The sequence below is a fragment of the Cololabis saira genome, chromosome 15 (assembly GCF_033807715.1).
Source record: "Cololabis saira isolate AMF1-May2022 chromosome 15, fColSai1.1, whole genome shotgun sequence".
NCBI classification, from domain to species: Eukaryota; Metazoa; Chordata; class Actinopteri; order Beloniformes; family Belonidae; genus Cololabis; species Cololabis saira.
Genome location: NC_084601.1, coordinates 21,264,884 through 21,287,291, shown reverse-complemented (window position 1 = coordinate 21,287,291; position 22,408 = coordinate 21,264,884).

Genomic DNA, 22,408 nt, shown 5'->3' with positions numbered 1-22,408 from the left:
TCTACATCTGTGCATGATCGTGATCATGTGAGTTTGATGGTGTGTTTTTGTGAGAAGTCTCCCTTTCAGTCGATTGCATCAGTCCTATCAGCCATCAGAAGAGACCAGCTAACGGTTATCTTTTCATCTTTGGTCAGTGCAAAGTGCCCATGCAGCACACGTGCATCAGACGCTACACACACTTGCACATGCAGTCAAACACAATCAGATGTATCAGGTTCTGTAGACACCCCCTCCTCCAATCCCCAACATCTTCTCCTGAGCCCTGTGGCATATCGCCGAGCCTCATCAGCTGCCAGACACCTCCTATCACGATCGATTTGGGGGTCTTTTAATCCGCCCTCTAAAGAAGTCTTTCCTGTCAATGGAATGAGACGTGACCCTAATGCTGATGGGGGAGAAAGGAGGGGAGGCTATGATGGAAGGATGCACTGTGAGGTATCCAAGTGGCCCTGAATGCCTGTGTAGGGCTGAAGCCCACACAGTGTTTTTTCTTGCCTTCCTTAAAAACTCGATCTGCATATCTGTAGAGGAGAGCAAAATGAAGCTTTATTGATGAAGGGATACATTTCAGCGGGTGAAATGAAGATTACAGAAAATTGACAGAATATTTAGAGTTCATAGTATAATGATGCATCTTTAAAAACTATAGTAAAGTAAGATAATAGAGTTTTTTCATGTTAAATTATTTTTTATTTAATTTCAGGTAATAATTGATTACTTTTAGAAAGCGTCATCTAACTTTCATGATGTCTAGCCTTACTGTCGTCAGAAACATTCCTAAGTAACTTTGGACTCTTCCCTGGTTCTTTTTTACAACACTTGTGTACCGTTTGGCAGGGGCAGCTTAGAGAATCAAAAAAGTGAGCAAAGAAGAACCTAAAGAAGAGTAAATCTTGGATGGTGTTGTAAGTAAAAGTATCTCAACCTCCGTACCTATTAGATGAAATTCTGAGCAAAAGATCAAAAAAGTTAATTTCTTCTGCTTTGCAGTACTTTTCACTGGACCTCTACATCTACTGTAGTGTATCAGTCATGGTTAGTAGGCTTCGTACAGAGGACTGGTGGACCACTTTCTAGCAATGTGTAGGAACAATAATGCCTCTTTGAACATTAAAAACAAAGGAGAACTGAGTATAAACAGAACAGTATTTCCATCCCAAAAGAGGAAAAGTAAAAAGTTGTGTTAAACTTAAAAACTAAATTGATTTGCCTACTAGATTTGGCATTTTTTCGAAAATATTTGTAGTGTAGTAGGAAGAGATTATTCAAAAATGTAAATCTGTGAAAACTAAAACATAGAAAAGAGACCACATTTGGTTGGTAATTCTATATATTGGGGACATGGCATGCTGTTCCCTGTTTTTGAATAGAATTTTTGAAAAAGAGATTAGCTTGATGTATTGTTGAATGTCTCCGATGGACTGGCGACCTGTCCAGGGTGGACCCCTGCCTCTGACCTGAAAATTAGCTGGTATAGGCTCCAGCAGACCCCCGTGACCCTGCAAAGGATAAAGCGGGTATAGATTATGGATGGATGGATTGTTGAATGTATACGCAAAATGAATGTATCTATTCAAGTCTTCCAAACTGTACGCTTTGAGACTTCGAGTACTGTAACTACATCATTTTGTGGGAATGTCTTTGATCGGTCACATTCTAGACTAAAAGGTGTCGTCCAAATTCAACAGAAGACAGCTCCCAACTATCAGTCATGATGTCAGCAGCCAAGCCAATGGGAAACAGCAATACAGCTGGTCCAGTGTCACTGTCTTAATTCAAAGCAAAGAATTTCAATAGTCCGTGGAGGGAGGAGTGATCAGTTTTCCCTTCTTACAAATGTTTTTCATAATGTATTGACTACTTGGCTATGATGGTGCAAAAAACATTTTTCAGCTTTAGCCGAATTGCTTTTTTGTCCCAAATGAAACGATTGTGTGTGATCTTTGTTCTTGTGCCTACATTTATTCAGGACTTTTATACTCAAACTCGAACATGTACAGCAAAATTTCGGAATTTGTCAGTTCTGAAAATGTGAATAATATCTCAAATTTTGATTTTATCATAGGTCAGAGCTCTCGATTGTTGGGCAAAATTATCATCATGATGTTTTTGGTCAGGATTAAATCATGATTATTTAAATGGATTATCCACTAAATTTTGAGGTTCATTGGATTTATCAAACTCGACAAAGTGGGAATTTCGGCAGCAAACCTAATAACATTTCAGACTGAATAAAAATGATACAACATAACAAATGGTGGTACAACTTTTCAAATAATCTATTGAACATTTTTGGCTAGAAAGACCAGCATGACCTTGATGCTACTTAAAAAAAAAAAACCATTGTATTACACAGAAAGATGAGGAAGGAGCCACTCACCTATGGACAAGTGGAGACGAGTGGGAAAAAAAATTGCGAGAGGGCAGGCCATCTGTCTGACATTCTGCCTCAAGCGCACATGTCATTCAGAAGGTGAAACAGAATATGTGGAAAAATAATCATTTTTATTAGATCATACTGTTTCTCTGAATTAAACTCAGGATTAAAATTGGATTGTTGAAGCTTGATTTGGAGTTTTGTGATCCTGATCGCAAACAGGAGTTAGTCTCATGATACTCTCCTGTGTCTCAGCAGGAAAATAAATGCAGAAATGTTAGCAATCATAAGACATTTACGAACCTCTGGACATTCGTGAGAATCAAAAAACAGTTAAAGGTATTAATTGCAATCATATTCAAAAACATTTATTGTTATACTGGGTGAAATGGTCCTTCCATCCTGAGAGTAGCCAGTGAATAATGTGTTCAGAAAAAGGAAAGAAAAAAATCAATCCTCTCTGAAAGCTGTAATCCTGCAAAAACTCTAACCAATCAGTTATTTGCGCACTGAATGGCTCGGATTGGTCAGACCAGAGGCTTGGCAGGAATGGAAAAGAACCAATCAGATGCCTTCATTTTAGACCCCCCTCTAGAGCCTGCAGCGCACCGCCAGCTGCTCTCCGCTCTCTGCTCTCCACTCTCGCCGGGATGGAGACGCCGGTGGGCAGGATGCACGTTTGGGGGGCACAGCCCACCCCTGCCCCCCCCTAAAACTGGCCTTGCTTACAGGTGAATGAGACATGGGGTAGTTTTGTTGAAAATGTGCTGTCCAAAATGTCCTGGAAAACTCCACTCCTGCAAATGCGCGTTCCCCAAAGTTTGTGGGGGCGTGGCTTTGGACTGAGCGCTGACGGGAGGGGGAGGAGGGGGCGGGGCTTAGAGGAGGTGCAACTTTCAAATCTTGCTAGCTCTCCAAAATCATGGATAATACCTTTTAAGCAAGATCTCATGTAAAGGAAAATGTGCTTTTTGTGACAGTTTTTCATTATCGCTCGATATGAGTGTGTCTAATGTCGAAGTCCCCTAGATATGAGAAAAATGACCGAATGAAAGGCCATCTGATGTCCACTTTAAGTATGTTACTACAAACAAACTTTTCCACACTACAGGCCATTACATAATTGATGTTAAATCCTAAATTATTGTCCAGAGCTGCTTTAAATTGGAAAAGGAAAGGCAGATGGCTTGAATGATAAACTCACTTTAGCCACATCAATCCATTTTTTACCGGTTCATTCTGTCAGGAAACATTTCCAGACACCTGATCCTGTGAGGATTGACAGCCCTGAAATGGACAATGAGGTACTCAGAGCCAACATTATATCTCCTCCATCTTCATGTCGCTGACATGATATCAGACCATGTGACATCTCACGTCTCAATTCCTCCATCTCGTCTGGGGACACTGAAGCTCAGGCCAAGGTGCTACATCATCTCTTCAGATTCCTGATTCAGTCTATATTATCTCATATGCCTTGTTATCAAGGTGGAAACAACTCTTTAACAGCACTGCAACAAACAAAAGTGCATTTTCAGCCTATGTTGAAGACAAGAGTTACCAGCGAAGGTTCAGCAATCATTGTCACTGATGAATCTGTTATAGGACAATCTGGATACCCTGTGGAATCTAAACTGGATAGCTGTGACTGGACCAGCTGGGGAGTAAAGCTCAGGCTTTTCACAGCACTGTGAGGTCAAAACAGACCATCACCTCTCCATTCCTCAGTTATTAGTCAGTTATCAGGCCAGGCTGTTAGACAGACATGTTGAGGCCCCTTGGTGCCTCATTTAGCAACCCAGTTCAGGACTGAGCTGGGCAAATTAACTGTCTGTTACTGTTGTAAATGTACCAGCATGTTGGAAGAACCTAAAACTTCTCATGTTTCATGCCTCAAGCGCCATAATATTCACCTCAGTGAAAACAAATTTTGAATTAAAGCTGCAAGCAGCGATGAACGGGCCCTCGCACCCTTGTGCACGTTCAGGCGTGCTGCAGTGGAAGCACTTGTATGACTTGTCTATCAGATATCGACCAATCAGAAGAACGAGCGGGGCTAATTCAGGCCAATGAAGGTCAAGTACTCAAAACCGAGTCAGATGAAACCACCCACATGTCTTTATTACAACCCGTTCAAAAGTTATGGCAGAGAATAGGGACCATCAAATATTGACCAATCAGAAGAAGGGGCGGGGCTAATTTGCACCAATTATGTTCAAGGACTCAAAACCGAGTCCGATGACGCCACCCACGAGTCTTTATATCAAACCATTCAAAAGTTATGGCAGAAAGTAGGAACTATCAAATATGGACCAATCAGATGAAGGGGGGGCGCGCTTTTTGGCGTCTATCGTCGCCATGGTAACGCTTTTGACTGAGAAGAGTAATGCACATCGTCGCAGGATTGAGAGACACATTTTGATGTATAACACACCTGGGTGCACGTTACGGTTCGGGCGAAGAAACGGCAGAAGAAATGGCATAAATTGCGCCAAAATTACACGATTAATTCAAAATGGCCGACTTCCTGTTCGGTTTCGGCCATTGCGCCAAGAGACTTTTCTTTAAGTTGAGACATGATACAGGTGTGTACCTATTTATTGTGCATGTACGTCAAAACCTATTGTGGGGCTTGAGGCACAAATTTTTCTAGGGGGTGCTGTTGAGCCATTAGGCCACGCCCATTAATGCAAACCATTAAATATCAAATTTTTCGCCAGGCCTGGCTTGCGTGCAAAATTTGGTGACTTTAGAGGCACGTTTAGGGGGGCAAAAAGGCCCTCTTTTCATCGGAATAATAAAAATAAAGAATAGACAAAAAAAATTAAATCCTACAGATACAATAGGGCCTTCGCACTGTCAGTGCTCAGGCCCTAATAACAACAAACTATGATTAGACATTCATTTAAATGGCCCGTCTAACTGCTAGGGGTGGGTATTGGGAAGGACCTCACGATACGATACGCATCACGATACTTGAGCCACGATACGATACACATTGCAATATCCCGATTATGCGATATCCCGATTATTATATTCTACATAGTTCACCGAAAAATTTTAAAATGCATTACAAATCTTAAAATCCAAGTTGTATATATGTACATCAGATGATAGTGATGGATCTTAAAATCCGAGTTGCACGTTCATCAGATTATAGTGACAATTCATGGGACAAACTGAGTCAAAACAATGTTTTATTATAACTATACAAGCTAAAGTTACAACATATTTGTATATGTTTTTCATATTATTTACATCATATGAAATTAACATTAAATGTAGTATGAGGTTGCTTTAATTATGTGGCAAATGATAATAAACACAAGAAAGATGGTACTAAAACCAAGGACAGGCACAGTGATCAGTCAGTATAGATATAAATCCATAAATAAATAAACCTCTGTCCATTATTTTTCATTTTTTAAGGACAGGCAATTGTGTTATATAAAAAATAAATGATAAAATGAAATAAAACGTGAAATAAAACCTGAGCTCAGTGCAGGGCCCTCCCAGGGTTGGTAGAGAGTGGCAATGCCCAGGACTGTCACTTAGGTAGGAGCACTGGGGGATATAATGGGAAAAAATTGGGGATAAAAAATATTTAAAAAAAAAAAAAAAAAAAAAAAATCGATATTCCAATTTTGAATATCGATATTGAATCGGCTGGAAAAGTATCGCGATATATTGCCATATCGATATTTTTGCCCACCCCTACTAACTGCAGCTTATCATTAAATCTCGCAATTATTACCATGCCAATAAAATAACAGCCAATATAAACATGTTTCAGTCTGAATCCTCAGCACACAGCCCTGTGTAAGGAGCAGTGTTGGGCAAGTTACTTTAAAAAAGTAATTAGTTATAATTACTAGTTACTTTCCCCAAAAAGTAATTGAATTTTTAACTGAATTGCTCCTTCAGTAAAGTAATTAGTTACCAGGGAAAGTAACTATTGCGTTATGTTTCTAAAAAATTTCAAATATGTCAAAGAAGGCCAGTGGCATAGAGTAGAACAGCATACATAGACGGTACTTCATTTAACTTTTAATATTTAGTTAAACAACAAAGTGATTTAAAATCCTTGTACTGTACATTCAATAAGTCAAACTATCACACAGCTATAGACAACTGGCGCCTACTTCAAGTATTTTCTTCAAATCAAAAAGTAAAAAGTTTAACAATATATCGTCATGGAAAAAATCATTAGGCCACCCTTGTTTTCTTCAATTTCTTGTTCATTTTCTTTTTTAAAGATTTTTTTGTGGCTCTAGTGGCCTTTTATTCATGTTGAAGACAGGAAGGGGGTAGAGAGAGAAAATGGGGATGAGATGCAGCAAAGGTGCGCAAGCCGGGATTCGAACCCGTGACCACTGCAGGAGGACTGTAGCCTCAGTATTATGCAAGAGCCACTTGCTTAACCTACTGCGTCACCAAGCGGCCCATTACCAGAAGAATCTAACAATTACTCAAAATAAATCATATCTCAGTCTCAGATTACCACTATCATTTGTTAGAATTATTATCTGCATGTGGTAATGAATACAATTCTTATATCACAGTTTTGGTATTAAAGTTCCTGTTTTATTTTGAAACTCCATGTCCCAGTTATGTTTTGAGTTCCTTTGTTCCCATCTGCCCTGATAGTGTGCACCTGTGTCTTGTCAAGCCTTCTGTGTATATCTAGCCCTGTCTTTCCCTTCCGGCTGGTCCGTACTGTTTTTTGTGTCCTGTCAGTTTTTTTTTTTTTGTGATTAGCTCTTGTGGTTTTTGTCGATCCTGCTCAGCAGCGCTTTTGGTTTGTTTTGGCATGATAAATCACCTTTTTGGAACTCCTGTCTCCTTTGGTCTCCTGCATTTGGGTCCTTCATCCACCACTCCGTGACATCTTGACTTATAAGGACAGGAGTCTGTTGTCTTTCTATTAAAAGTATAATGATCCTGACCAAATGGAGAGTCAGTTTTCCTCCAAAACATCTCTCTATCATACAGTCTTCTCATTTTTGTTGTGCTTTTACAGTTCTCTCTTCACAGGTCGAATCTCTGCGGGTTTCTTTTCTGCCTTCCTGAACTTTTTTCTCACACTGTTAGGAGTGTGATAGTTTCAGAGTGTGGTCCAGTGAGGCATGTGAGAGTCTCCGCGCCTGGCTGGAGAGGGCAGGCTGTGACCAGGACTTTGTCCAGTGGACGGGGCCTGAGGCTGGGAACAATCTGGATGAATACACGGACACGTGACATCATTCATCAGCCTCGGCAAAGAGATGTGCGTTCCCCTCTGCTCTAGAAAGACCTTCAATAACGACAATCCCTGGTTCTCAGCCCACCTGTGGTCGGAGAAGGAGGCAGCCAGGCGCAGTGGGGATGTGGAGCGGTTCAGACAGGCCAAGTACGGGTTCGCTGAGAAACTGCGGCAGCAGATTTCTGAGGGGTATTCCTCCTCTGTCTGGAAAGGCCTTAAGACCATCACAAACTACAAACCAAAGTGAGAGAGGAGGATCGTCTGTTCAGGAGTCAGAATCCCCAGAAGGCGGCCGGTCCGGACTCTGTCTCCCTTTCTGTCCTGAAGCACTGCGCTGCCCAGCTCGCTCCGGTGTTTACCAACATCTTTAATACCTCGCTGGTGCTCGGTCACGTCCCAGCATGCTTCAAGGCCTCAACCATCATTCCAGTTCCCAAGAAGGCCAAGGTTACGGGCCTCAATGACTACAGACCCATCGCCCTGACCTCTGTTGTCATGAAAGTCGTGGAGCGCCTTGTCTTGGCTCACCTGAAGTCCATTACGGATCCTGTGCTGGACCCGATGCAGTTTGCATACAAAGCCAACAGATCCACAGAGGATGCTGTGAACATGGCTCTGCACTACGCACTAGAACATCTGGATACTGCAGGCAACTACGTCAGGTTCCTGTTTGTGGACTTCAGCAGCGCCTTCAACACCATCCTCCCATCCGTCCTGGAGAACCAGCTTTTCCTGCTGCGGGTCCCAGTCCCCACTAGGAGGTGGATCATGGACTTCCTCACCAACAGGTCCCAGCGGGTGAAGTTGGGGAAGTGCATCTCCAGCCCCAGGTCCACCAGTACCGGCTCCCTGCAGGGCTCTGTTCTGTCCCCTCTCCTATTCTCCCTGTACACCAACAGCTGCGTTTCCCTCCACCCCTCGGTCAAGCTCCTAAAGTTTGCTGACGACACCACCCTGGTGGGCTTCATCTCCAGGTGTGACGAGTTGGCCTACAGGAGGGAGATTGAGCGGTTGCTGAGTTGGTGTTGCCACAACAACCTGGAGCTTAACACCCGCAAGACAGTGAAGATGGTGGTGGACTTCCGAATAAACGCAGCCCCTTCCCTTCGTGCTGAGAGCCACACAGGTGGACTCTGTGGACTCTTTCCGCTTTCTGGGAATTACCATCACCAGGGACTTGAAGTGGGAACTGAACTCCACGACCCTCCTGAAAAAGGCCCAGAAAAGGCTGCTCTTTCTCCGACAGCTGAGAAAATTCAGGCTGCCAAGGACCCCGCTACAACAGCAAGGGACCTCCACAAGCTGCAGCGAGTGACACGCTCTGTGGAGAGAGTGATTGGCTGGCCCTTGCCCTGTATGACTCCAGGGCATTGAGATGGGAGAGGAAGATCATGGCCGATCCCTCTCACCCTGGCCATGGCCTCTTCACTCTACTCCCCTCTGGTAAGAAGCTGAGACTACCTAAAGCTGTGAAAGCCCGTCAAAGATTCTGCTTCTTCCCCTCAGCCACCAGGCTGATCAATGATCATCTGAATCTGAATAGTGTCTCTGTATAGGTGCATGCTGCAGAAGAGCTCTCCTTCTGGCAGATACTCTGTAAGACTCTGTAATGGCATGGGTGCTAAATGTTTCCCTCTTCCCTGGCCCTTCCTTGGCTCTTACTGGCCCCAGTGGCCAACTGACCATGAAGGATTGTGGGGTGTTGTGGATCATGTCACATGTGTTCTTGCATTTCATGCCCACATGGTGTTGCCAGGTCATAACGTTGTGCTGATCAGGATGATCTGGTTGCAAAGACTCTGGAAGTTTTAGCATTGTAGTGCAACCTTGAGCGGTTTGGCTGGGCTGTACCCATTACTAAGCAGTGTAGCACTGTAGGGTGTTAAATCTCTGTAGGGAGCTGGACCTTTTTTAGGAGGTCCTTGATTGTTTGAACTGCCCATTTTGCCTCACTGTTACTCTGGTGGTACTTAGAACTGGTGGTGACATGTTCGATTCCATAGTTCTTTGCAAAGTCTTTCGTGTCCAATCCAGAAAAAAAATACCATTGTCGGCCATTAGAGTCGTTGGGATTCTGTCATGCAAACATTGACTTCATGTGAGTTGTAGCATGTTACTGTATGGACAGCCTTTTCCAAAATAGTCCATAACTTGTATACACTTTCAGCATGCAGTTGCTCACAAAGCTTGGCCAGATATCTTCCCGTTGCAGGAAGACTGTCCAGTAGGTTTTCCACTGTATATCTGTCTTGCAGCAGGTCGGTAAGTTGCAATCAAGAGAGCGTGTCAGCTGTTGTTAGGTGTTTACCTGATAGTTTACCTTGATAGTATAGGAATACCTCATTAGGCACATCCCTAATCTCTGTATTCAAGGTAGGGGTGGGTATTGGGAAGGACCTCACGATACGATACGCATCACGATACTTGAGCCACGATACGATACAAATTGCGATATCCCGGTTATGCGATATATCGCGATATTCTACATAGTTCACCGAAAAATTTAAAAATGCATTACACATCTTAAAATCCAAGTTGTATATATGTACATCAGATGATAGTGATAATGCGTTGGACAGACTTCAAGCTTTCCATTTTAATTATGCAACATATTTGCATGAAAAAACACACTGAAACACAATGAAAAGTGCAGTGTGTGCATTATTCTTAGATACAAAATACTCAAAATAAAATGCAGTGTCTCACCCACACTGAAATTGAAATCACAAAAATACAGTAAAGCTACTTGCCCCTGACTTAAAATGACAAAAATAAAATGCAGTGTCTCACCCACACTGAAATCACAAAATAAAGTGCAGCTACTTGCCACTGACTTACAAAGACAAAAATAAAATGCAGTGTCTCACCCACACTGAAATCACAAAATAAAGTGCAGCTAGGGGTGGGCAAAAATATTGATACGGCAATATATCGCGATACATACATTGAATATCAATATCGTATCGGGAGACTATGTATCGCGATATATTGCCGTATCAATATTTTTGCCCACCCCTAATTCAAGGTGGCAGTAAGCCGAGGACCTGTCCCCCTAATAGACTCACACGAAACTTGCGATAATTTTTGAGCCCATGGATGAAGTCATTGAAACTTTCAGATGCCCAGGTAAGTGCCAGTGGCCCCTTTTCAAGCTAACATACCACTGCTTCGTCTTCGTCAGTGACCCAAAAGCGTGGGCAACTGGTGATCATGTAGTTCCTTTCGTAGTGTGATGATTCCGTGATTTTGGTGCAATTTATGCCATTCCTTCGGCAGTTAATACAGCCCGAACTGTAACGTGCACCCAGGTGTGTTATACATCAAAATATACGTCTCCATCCTTCGACTTTATTCGGCATTACTTTTCTCAGTCAAAAGCGTTACCGTGGCGACGCTAGACGCCAAAAAGCGCACCCACCCTTCATCTGATTGGTCCACATTTGATAGTTCCCCAAAAGTCACCTAATTTTGCACACAAACCAGGCCTGGCGATAAATTTGATATTTCATTGAATTAATGGGCGTGGCTTAATGGCTCAACAGCGCCTCCTAGAAAAATTTGTGCCTCAAGCCCCACAATAGGTTTTGACGTACATGCACGATAAATAGGTACTTTTGAACTGGTTGTGATAGACATGTGGGTGGTGTCATCGGACTCTGTATTGAGTCCTTGACCTTCATTGGCCTAAATTAGCCCCGCCCCTTCTTCTGATTGGTTGTCCCTATTTTCTGCTATAACTTTTGAATGGTTTGACAGATTCGTGGATGGTGTCATCGGACTCGGTATTGTGTCCTTGACCTTCATTGGCCTGAATTTGCCCCGCCCCTTTTTCTGATTGGTTGTCCCTATTTTTTGCTTTAACCTTTGAATGGTTTGACATAGAGAGTCATGAGTGGTGTCATCGGACTCGGTATTGAGTCCTTGACCTTCATTGGCCTGAATTAGCCCCGCCCCTTCTTCTGATTGGTTCTCCCTATTTTCTGTTATAACTTTTGAATGGTTTGACATATACCCCTTTTTACACCAAGCTGGTTCCAGGGCTGGTTCTGGGCTAGAGCCAGACTTAGCACCAGTTCTTTGGTTTTACACAGCCTAAGCACCGGCTCCTGGCTCTCAAAACTGGTGCTACACAAGAACCAAGTCTTTGCTGGTCCAACTTAAGAACCACGTTACGTTGGGGGCTACGTGCTTACGTCAAGGGCTGGGGGCGGGGCTGGGGACGGTGTTACTGACCAACCAAAGCAGAATAAACACGGAAGAGTGCCGTTTTTCAACAACGGAGCGTTGAAGACGGCTGTTAACAGACTCTTTTATTATTACATCCATTTATTTAATAATGGATGTAAAACAGAAGCAGCAGTGGTCTACGGTGCAATCCATCAACAGTAACGATGGAGCGGGAGCCTTGTCTGAGCCCGCGGGGAGGCGTTCCAGCCCTGGGACGCTTCCCCGCGGGCTTGGACGCGAGGCTGCCGCTCGATCGGCGGGTTCCCGGCCCGAGGGGACGCCTCCCAGCCCGCTCCCAGCCCGCTTCCGCATCGCAGCTCCCCGGGAGCATCTACTCATTCAGACTTCGATTACAGTTGGATTGCAGTTGTATAAATTATATTTGTGCATGTTAAATAAATAAAAAATAATAATATAAACCTAATGGAATACTGTAATCCAAATCCGAATGAGTAGATGCTCCCGGGGAGCTGCGATGCGGAAGCGGGCTGAAGGCTGGAGGAACCACGGATCAAGCGGCGGGGGCGCGTCCCCCGCCGCTCGGTCAATGGTTCCTTCAGCCCGCTTCCAGCCTTCAGCCCACCGATCGAGCGTTGAAGACGGCGGTTAAGTTAGCAGACTCTTTTATTATTACATCCATTTATTTAATAAAAATTCCCGGCCCGCGGGGACGCCTCCCAGCCCGCGTCCCAGCCCGCAGGGAAGCGTTCCAGCCCTGGGACGCTTCCCCGCGGGCTTGGACGCGAGGCTGCCGCTCGATCAGCGGCTTCCCGGCCCGGGAAATGGTGACGTATACAGTAACGTGATGACGTGTACTGGCTCTCTGGCCAGCTGCTGGCCAGCACCAGCTTGTGTAAAAGCAAACGGTTCTAGCACCAGCACCAGCACCAGCCCTGGAACCAGCTTGGTGTAAAAGGGGTAATAGAGAGCTGTGGGTGGTGTCATCGAACTCGGTTTTGAGTACTTGACCTTCATTGGTGCAAATTAGCCCCGCCCCTTCTTCTGATTGGTCGATATTTCATAGTTCCTATTTTCGGCCATAACTTTTGAACGGGTTGTGATAAAGACATGTGGGTGGTGTCATCGGACATCGGAGTACTTGACCTTCATTGGCCTGAATTAGCCCCGCCCCTTCTTCTGATTGGTCAATATTTGATAGTCCCTATTTTCTGGCATAACTTTTCAATGGTTTGACATAGAGAGTCATGGGTGGTGTCATCTGACTCGGTTTTGAGTACTTGACCTTCATTGGCATGAATTAGCCCCGCCCCTTCTTCTGATTGGTCGATATGTGATACTTCCGATTTTCTGCAATAACTTTTGAATGGTTTGACATAAAGACTCGTGGGTGGTGACTAGAGATGCACCGATCAGGATTTTGAGGGCCGATCACCGATCTCGAAAACCAGTATCGGCCGATCACGATTTTGCCGATCACCGATCACAGGGTGAAATCCATAAATTCGTCAATATTGTTGTCTCATGTACATGACACTGATATTGTATTATTATTACGACGCATCAGCGCGCACCGCAGCAGCGCGCACTGCGGATCCAAGCTGCAAACGTGTTTAAACCCGATGTCTTCTACAACTGAAAGCGGCTGATGAGCAAAGCATATGAATTCATTACCTTACGATGTGGTTCTTTATTTTTCTTCCTGTCGTTTATAAGTCTCTGTTACAGGTGTTACAGCTGAGTTAGTGCCGTTGCGCGCGCTCCTTTTTTTCTCTCCCTTTTTTCTGCTGCAGCCAACTTTGAAAACTCAATATAAACCGTGTGAAGAACTTTCAAATGTCTTATCAGCTTCGTTGTTTTGAAATTCTTTTGTAACATTCCTCCTCATGGTATCTCCTTTGGACACACTTTGCAAACTGCAAATTTGTTGTCCTTTTCAGACTTTGTAAAACTCCCGCACCGGCGAGGCCGTTCACGCACCCTTAGGACCGCTCGGTCTGAGATGCGGGAACACCCGCGCGGGCGGGGGTTTGTTGTTGTAAACGTCATCAGATCGGCCGCTCTGAACTATTATTTTCCGATCTTCGATCAAAACCGATAGGGCCATTATTGGCCCGATCCCGATCAGGGGCCGATCAATCGGTGCATCTCTAGTGGTGACATTTCTGATATGCTTATGGGGGGCGGTGGCCATGAGTGCGAGGGCCCGTTCATCGCTGCTTGCAGCTTTAATTTTGATTGTTTTTGTTACTCATGCCACCCACTCAATGCCGCACATCCAGTACGTGATATCTTAGACAGACAGCAATTTCATCAAATGTTCCTGTCATTTCCAAAGGAAAAATTACAAAGGAAATGATTTTAACCATCTTCAAATAATATGAACATTTTATTCAGAAAATACAGATTTATATTGAAATCAATGCAAATCAAGATGAGAAAAAGGTGAGAGGCATGTTTATCAATGTTATTGGTTTTTTAAGTTACATCAAATTTCCTCCTAATAATCATTGTTAATCAGTTGGGAAAAGTGTGTACAAGGTGCTTTAGTTTTTTTTTTACTTTTAATTCCTGCTGAACCAGCATGGATGGGTACACATAATAAGTCATTCAGAATGAGGTCTGACATTACCCTGTTAAAATAACCACAGACCCCTTGGGAAGAGATGTCACCTTGATGGTAGCACGTGTCCTAAAAATTCAAATATAGTGTTCGCCACTACATCAGTGATACCTTCATACATAACCAAGTCATCCATGACATGAGTACTGATATAACCCCATGGAATCACAGCTAGTTGCTTTTGCTGATCATTCTTAGGAACTTCCAAGCCCATGTGGCTATAGTCATCACAGTAACATAACCATTTCTCATGCACCTGAGAACTTGAAGGTCACACACATTCAACAAGTTTTCTTTCTGTGCTTATACACACTGACATTTGGCCAAATTCTATGAATCACTTTATAATAATGAGCGCTTTCTGAACATAAATTCCTTTTTTTTAGTTTATTAAGTAGTGACCCAGTTTTACTTGAAGCAAACTTTACCTTGGATGAATGTCTCGACAGCTAATCCTGACACTTGTTCGTTTCCTTTCCATCTTCATATTTTATTCACATTAATTATATTTGCTTTTAGTTAAATCATCTATTAATTATAGCCTGGATCTTACTCTTTATTATTATTTTAAAGGAAGGTTGTCACTTTTAGCTCAGTAGGTCACCTTACATATGTGGAGGTTTAGTCACTTTTATGATGCTGTCCAAGATTCATTGTGCTTGAACTCTTACTCAGTCATGCTCTCATTTTCTCTTCCCTCATTACTTTTATGACTCTCTTTATTGTCTCTGCCATGGCATTCACAGTGGCTCTGTGAGTTAGTATCATAGTTGTTGATGTGGCACATTGTGCCATTAGCAATACGCAATTATCACACGATGCAGTCAGGCTCAAGTTCAAGTTTCAAGTTTAGGGAAATATTGTTTCCAATGAAATTAAAAATGATTTTTTACCCCCATGAGAGCAGATTTTGTTTGATTTCACTGGTAATATGTAATTCATTGTTTTGACCTCGACTGGGTTTTATGTTTGGTTCAACACAGCAGCGGCAGGTGACCTCCTTTCTGTTCATAGTTCATGTAAACGTTAATTTTTGTGACTTAAACTAGCAAAACCGGAAGGACATTCATTTTCATTTGATTGAGTGTTGCTGTATCGTTTTATTTATTGTCCTTTCCAAATAAAGAAACAATTAAAAAAAAAAAAAAAAAAAATGATTTTTTACCATTAATAAAGTATTTTTAGCTACTTTAATAGAAGTTTTTGGTTTCGAGGTCCCAGTGATGAGGTTCACCATTGGGTGCACATGGGCTTTGACTGACACTGGATGGGACTGAAAAGTTTTGATACAATCAACCACATGTACAAACAGCTCAAACAGCTTTTTTTTTTCTTTTGGTCCATGCAGAGTAGGGCTGAACGATTTTTGGGTCGTTCTCTCTGAACCCAATCGCACAACACCAAACTGGGTTAAACTTTAGCCAAAACGAGGCGTAGTTTAATAGAAAAACACAGAAAAACTCCCACAGGGAACAAAAAAACCTTCCTCACAGGGAACTCAGAACGTCTTCACAAATAATTAAAAAATCACAGAGAAAAAAAAACACCAGCAAACAATCAAACAAACCAACAAAGCTTACAGAGTTTACAAAACGAACCAGCAATCAACAACTGGTAGTCCCGCTGTTTAACCTCCCGATGAGCCGACGGGCTGCAGGTTCAGGCTCACAGCGCGACTCAAGGCTGATTTATGGTTCCGTGTTAAATCGACGCAGAGCCTACGGCGTAGCTTACGCAGTACGCGGACCGTACGGTGCACGTCGCCGCGTATCTTACGCCGTAGCCTACGGCGTAGGCTCTGTGTCGATTTAACGCGGAACCATAAATCTGGCTTCACAGCGCGACTCCACTGTCCGCCGGTGCGCGCCCGGCTCGTCGCCGCGCGCAGCTCCTCGCCACACCGACTCCGCGCTCATATATTTAATACATTTATTAAGCCCATATATTTATAAAGCCCCGCCTGGCCGAGCCCTAACACTGAGGCCATGGTAGATAGGTTACACGCGGCACTGCGGTTAGAAAATCTTGTTTTATCACATTGCGATATTATCGCAAATGCAATTAATCGTTCAGCCCTAATGCAGAGCTTGGTGTCACTTTCACCTGAGCCACAGCCTCCTAATATTTATTACTGCATATACTTAATTTTTACACTAAGGTGTCCTAAGTTCCAGATGCAAGTTAGTAGGGGTGTGCAAACAAGGGTACCTTTCGATTCGATTTCGATTATTGGAGCTTCGATTCTTCGATTATAACGATTTTCGATTTGATTATTGGTGCCACGATTCTTGTCGATTATTGTGATTTTTAATGCTTTTTTCCATACAAGATTGATTTTGTCTTCATCTGTGGCTACATTTGTAAATATATAGCCAATCAATTAACTCAGTTCCTCTAACAACACTCATTAAGTAAATAACAAGGTTTTTTGAACATTTGACATGTATTTTTCAAAGACACAAAATCATTTATTTTATGTAAACATTTGCTCTTTGACTTACTTAACTTTGACCAGGGAAAGCTGCACTTGCATGAGAGCCCCCTCTATTGGCGGAAAACACTGAAAACGGTCAAGCCCTGGATTTAATGAGTTCATTAATTCATTAAACAAGATATGTACTTCCATCAAATTTATTTAGTGTAAACATATGTGCCATATTTCAAGTGAACAATAAGAAATGTGCATTCTTGAAAATGAAATTATTCAGCAGCTTATTCAGTCTGGAATCTGGATAGGATAACTTAAAAAAAAAATATATATATATATTTTTTTTTAATTGATTCCAAATCGTCACGTGACGCATCGCGATGCATCGACACATCGATGAATTGCACCCACCTCTACAAGTTAGATGTGATTAATTGCACTCTCATTTCCCAGTGCTGATTTTTCTGTTAGTTGGCATCATTGGCTTGCCCCTTGCCAAATTAGTAACCGCTTTAAAGGAGCATGAGGCAGGATTTATGAAAAGAATTTGTATACGTTTTAAGTTTTCTAGTAATAATGTCAGATGAAGCGTTCCAAACCAAAAAGAATGAGCCCTCTAGCGCAGTGGTCCCCAACCTTTTCTGTACCAGGACCGGTTTAATGTCTGACAATATTTTCACGGCCCAATCTAAAGGTGTAGTTGATAAAAACTAAATAAAATGACAAGATCGGCATTAAAAACTGTGATATTTTCTCTATAGTAATAATAATAATGAATAATAATAAAACATAATTTTCGAAAAAATAAAATAAAATAATGGAAATTGTAAATTACCTTTTAATACGAGTATTTTTTATAAATGTGTTTTTATGTCTCATTAACGTTATTTAAAGCCAGGCTTTTATTTTATTTATTAAGGAGACCGATATTTAGTGCTTTTATTTTGAAGGCGTTTGGCCGAGAAATTGTAAACATCCGGTGCTTCGGACTTTGATGGTAAAAGTTTAACGGCAGTAGAAAGTTTGTCTGAAAGACTAAACGAGTGTCTTGAAAGCTAAAGTGGTGAACAACTGACACAAAAAGCAACTTCTGATAAGGATTTGTTTTATTTGCAAATGTTATGCCGTATTTATGTACATATTGAGTTTTGCTGTCAGCAGTAGGCCTGATTTATGGTTCCGCGTTAAATCGACGGCGTAGCCTACGCCGTAGGCCCTGCGTAGGTGTAACGCGGAACCATAAATCAGCCTGTAGCTGTTATTACCGAGCGAGCAGCAGCTGCGTCGGTCTGTATTTAAGTTAAATGAAACTTATATGAATGTATTTTATTCCTTTTATAGCTCTTACGGTGTGTTTGTAGTGTATTTATTGTACATCCAAGGAATAAAAATATTGTGAACCATCAGTTTGAGAGTCATCCATCATCAGGGGATGCTATAGAAATTATTTTTTCTCTCTGTGCGGCCCGGTACCAGATGACCCACGGCCCGGTACCGGGCCGGGGCCCGGGGTTTGGGGACCACTGCTCTAGCGTATCTCTCCGTTGCCTTGAACAGGCTGTGTGCTGCAAAATGTTCTGCAATTCCGGGCCCGAATTTCCCGCGCTGTCCTGCGGATGTGACGTCAAATGACGCTGCATGCGCGTTCTCCCCGTTCTCCCGTGCCGGCTTCGCTCGACGGCCGTCGTGGCGAAGGTGGCGCTAATGGGTCTCATTTCTTAAAGGAGCCTCATGCTCCTTTAAGCAGAGATGGTCTTTGCAGAAGTCTAAATTTTCCCCAATTAAACTGCACTATGGTGGCTAAGTGGTTAGTGGTTAGCACTGTTGCCTCACAGCAAGACAGTTCCTGGTTCGACTCCTGGGCCTAGCAGGAGTCTGTGTGGTTTGCATGTTTTTGACATCTGCTGCTAATCCAAGACGCGAGAACACACATGGAGGCGCACGTCGAGCACTGGAAATCTGCAAAAAAAAAAACAGAACAGACACGAAACAGGCACGGAACTGGCCAAAACACAAGCAGTAACCGTCCCAAGTCTTGAGATCCAATCACAATCTGAGCTAAGCTTCCGCGATTAACTAACCCCAAAAACTACAGAGCAAGCGTGTGTGTGTGTGTGTGTGTGTGTGTGTGTGTGTGTGTGTGTGTGTGTGTGTGTGTGTGTGTGTGTGTGTGTGTGTGTGTGTGTGTGTGTGTGTGTGTGTGTGTGTGTGTGTGTGTGTGTGTGTGTGTGTGTGTGTGTGTGTGTGTGTGTGTGTGTGTGTGTGTGTGTGTGTGTGTGTACGGCTGTGTGTGTGTGTGTGTACATGGCTGTGGCTGTGTGTGTGTGTGTACATGGCTGTGGCTGTGTGTGTGTATATATCTGTGTAGCAATACCATTCTGACCACATGGGGTGGCATATCACAAAAAAATCAGTGCGTCCGCAACTGGCATAAGAAATAACAAATTGTACTTAGTGAGAAAAAGTGATATTACAAGACATGCCAGACTATTGCCACTCATTAGCAGTGAGTATGTTTACATGGAATCATAAGAAAAATCTAATTATTGCATATAAGTGTGACTGAAATCATAGTTTCAACCAAAACTTGATGTGTCATATTGTAGTATTTAGTATAATTATTCACATGGATTAAAGTAGAGTGCTTAATTGTTAGGTAAAAAAGAATCAGTAAAAGAAAGTTCATTTGTAGTATATAAGTATATTGAAGGTTTTTTTTAGTCCCTTTTTGTCTCTCCTACAATTTTATTCCCCTCTCCTACAGCATCCACTACAATTAAATACAAACTGTAAAGCCAGTAGCTGTTTTCCTTACTGAGGACATGGCAACACGGGCTGACAAAAGGATCCGATACACAAGTTATCGGATCGGGACTCGGTATCAGCTGATACTCAAATGACTCAGTCCCAGTAGCAGAAAAATGTGATCGGTCCATCCCTGCATGTGAGGTTTCTCCCCCCCCTGCACTCTCCAAGGATCTCTCTCTGGTGACTCACTCTTCCACTGGATGCTTCCAAAATGGTGGCCCAGGCGTTGCTATTCCCCAGACAGCCAAGATAAGATGCAAGGTTTTCTCTAGTGAGCGAAACTGAAAAGAGAAGGAAGTTGTCTATGTGCTTTCCCCTCCCTGTATTTTCTTAGCTTTCTCTGATCTGATCTAAAGTGAAATCACAAATTGGCCTCTTGCCGCTGCCCCCTGTGTGCATAACAGAACTCATTAAAAGAGAGGAGGGTTATTAAAAAGTGATGAAGCAACAGAGGACTGACAAGAAAAACTGATTCTGTTTCATCAAAGAGTTTAAAAGAAGGAGAGGACGAAGTTCCAGAAAGAAATTTGAGCTTAGGCATTCAGGGAGTTGTGACAGAGGCAGTGCGTTTACTATTCACTTTCAAGGAGGGCTTATATGAATGCACCAGTCTCTGCAGATCTTGGATATGCTTAGATGTTTATTTTCCAGCAGGTTCTAGAGGGGAAAAGCAGATCTTTTCCTCAGACTCTTTGTGCCCTACATATGGACCAAAAGCTGTGGACATAAAAAACACCATTCAGGCAACAATTCAGCTTGTGCAGAGTAAACTGCATGCTGCTTTTTGAATCCCAGAAATTCACAAAAAGCCCTTCAAGGGCCAGGCTAAAAATGTATCTTTTATTACTGCTCACTTCAGATGAAGGCATTTGTTAAATGACCGTATCATAATGTCTCTGCTCCTCAGGGCAATATTTAATGTGAGAAACAGCAGCAGGAGATCTCTGGTACTGTGATTTATGTATGTTCTTCTATACTTAATCTGTTGTGACTAAGAACACGTTCATGAAATCTGAGCAAATCATCTCCTAGAGGATTTCAAGGAACTGTCAAGAGGGAAAGAGAAGTAGGAAGTGAAAACCTAACAAGGTGTGAGGACAAAGGACTGACCATTAGACAATGGGAAAACGAGTGGTGAGGAGTTTTGGTGGGGAAGGAGGGAGGAGAGGGCGGGATTAGAGCTTCCTTGTGATCATTCTCCAGAGGCTGCTGCAGATCCAGATGGACAGAGAGTGAGAAGGAACATAATGTGCAACAAAATTTGCCTGTCTGTTTCTACTTCTACAAATCTAGATTCCAGCTGTTTTTTGCTCCATTAATACGATGTAGTTGTGTTATAACACTACTTAATCATTATGCATTGCAGATGGATTTTGTCCCTAAATCATTTGAATGATCATTAGCTGCATTCATCCTCTAACTATTTTTTTCAACAGCGGTAGCAACAATCACAATACTTTGTCAAAGGCCAAAGATGTTTTTGTCCATCTTCTTCTACGATACTTTCTTTTTTGTTGTTTTAAAGAGAAGTCTCATAGCACAAGATACAGGGAATAACAAGAATTACACTTATTAGAAAAACACTGTTCAACGGAAACACCCTGCAGTGCTACCTTTTATTGCAAATTCAGAGATTATCTTTTGTGAAAAAGTGTAATGGAAATGCGACTGCAAACTATAAACGATCCCTCCTCTTTGAAGGCCTGAAATGGAGAAAATAAAAAGACAGAAGGTAGCATGGATATGTCAGTAATGGTGATAACTAAGGAGACGTTGTGGAAGGGTTAATTACAGATAATGATGTTATATAAAGCAATAAATGTATGTATGTATATGGGCGTGGTCATTTGAGTTGCTACCCACATACCCAGTAGCTAATTATCATCACTTTTGCTACTTAAAGCTTAACACTGTTTGGACTTCTGAGCAGTGAATAAAGACCTGACAGAGCAAAGTCATTCATATTTGAATGACCATGCCATGACTGGCCAGGAAAAGTCCAAATGGAACAGTTCTTTCTGATCCACAGTAGCCACTGATTTTACATTTGAAATGGTGATTCCATTGCAACTGTTTGTCAGCAGCTCCAATCTTCCAGCATATATTGGTCTGAATGAGTCAAGAGTCATAGCGGATAGTTTTGAAGTGGAAGTCCAGTTGAATTATGCCAGGATCTGCAGTTACTCATGATACCCAACCGCATCAGGTCCAACACATTTGAAATGCCGCAGATCCCAGCAGAGCCTGCTAGTCCCCGCTTCAGCTTTCGTGTCAGATGGATGTAAAGTTATATTATTTACCATCATAACTTAGCATCAGCAAGGGCAGCCTAAACTAAAATAGATAACTGTGACTGAGATTAGGTGGATGTGTTTCAGTCTCCCCAGGCCAACATGGCACCACACAAGGAAGGCTTCAAAAGCACTCCCTATGGGTGATATCAAAGTTCTTCTTATGCAGTCTACCAATAAAAGACGTGTTGAAGACAAAAAGCCCTAGATTTCTAATTTCCTGCAGAATTTTCAGTTGAATTTTCATTTCTTGTAGTACCAGTTTGCAGTTTGTCTTCAGGACACAGACTCTCTTTCTATCTTTAAGATTAGGTTTTAATCGGTCTCTTTTGAAGCCATGCCTTATTGCTCGTGGAGGCTCTCACAGAAGTGGTAATTTTAGCCCTGTTCTGATGAGCCAACAGAGTGGTATTTGCAGATTTGGTTACTAACGGAAGCCCTGTATAACCTGAAA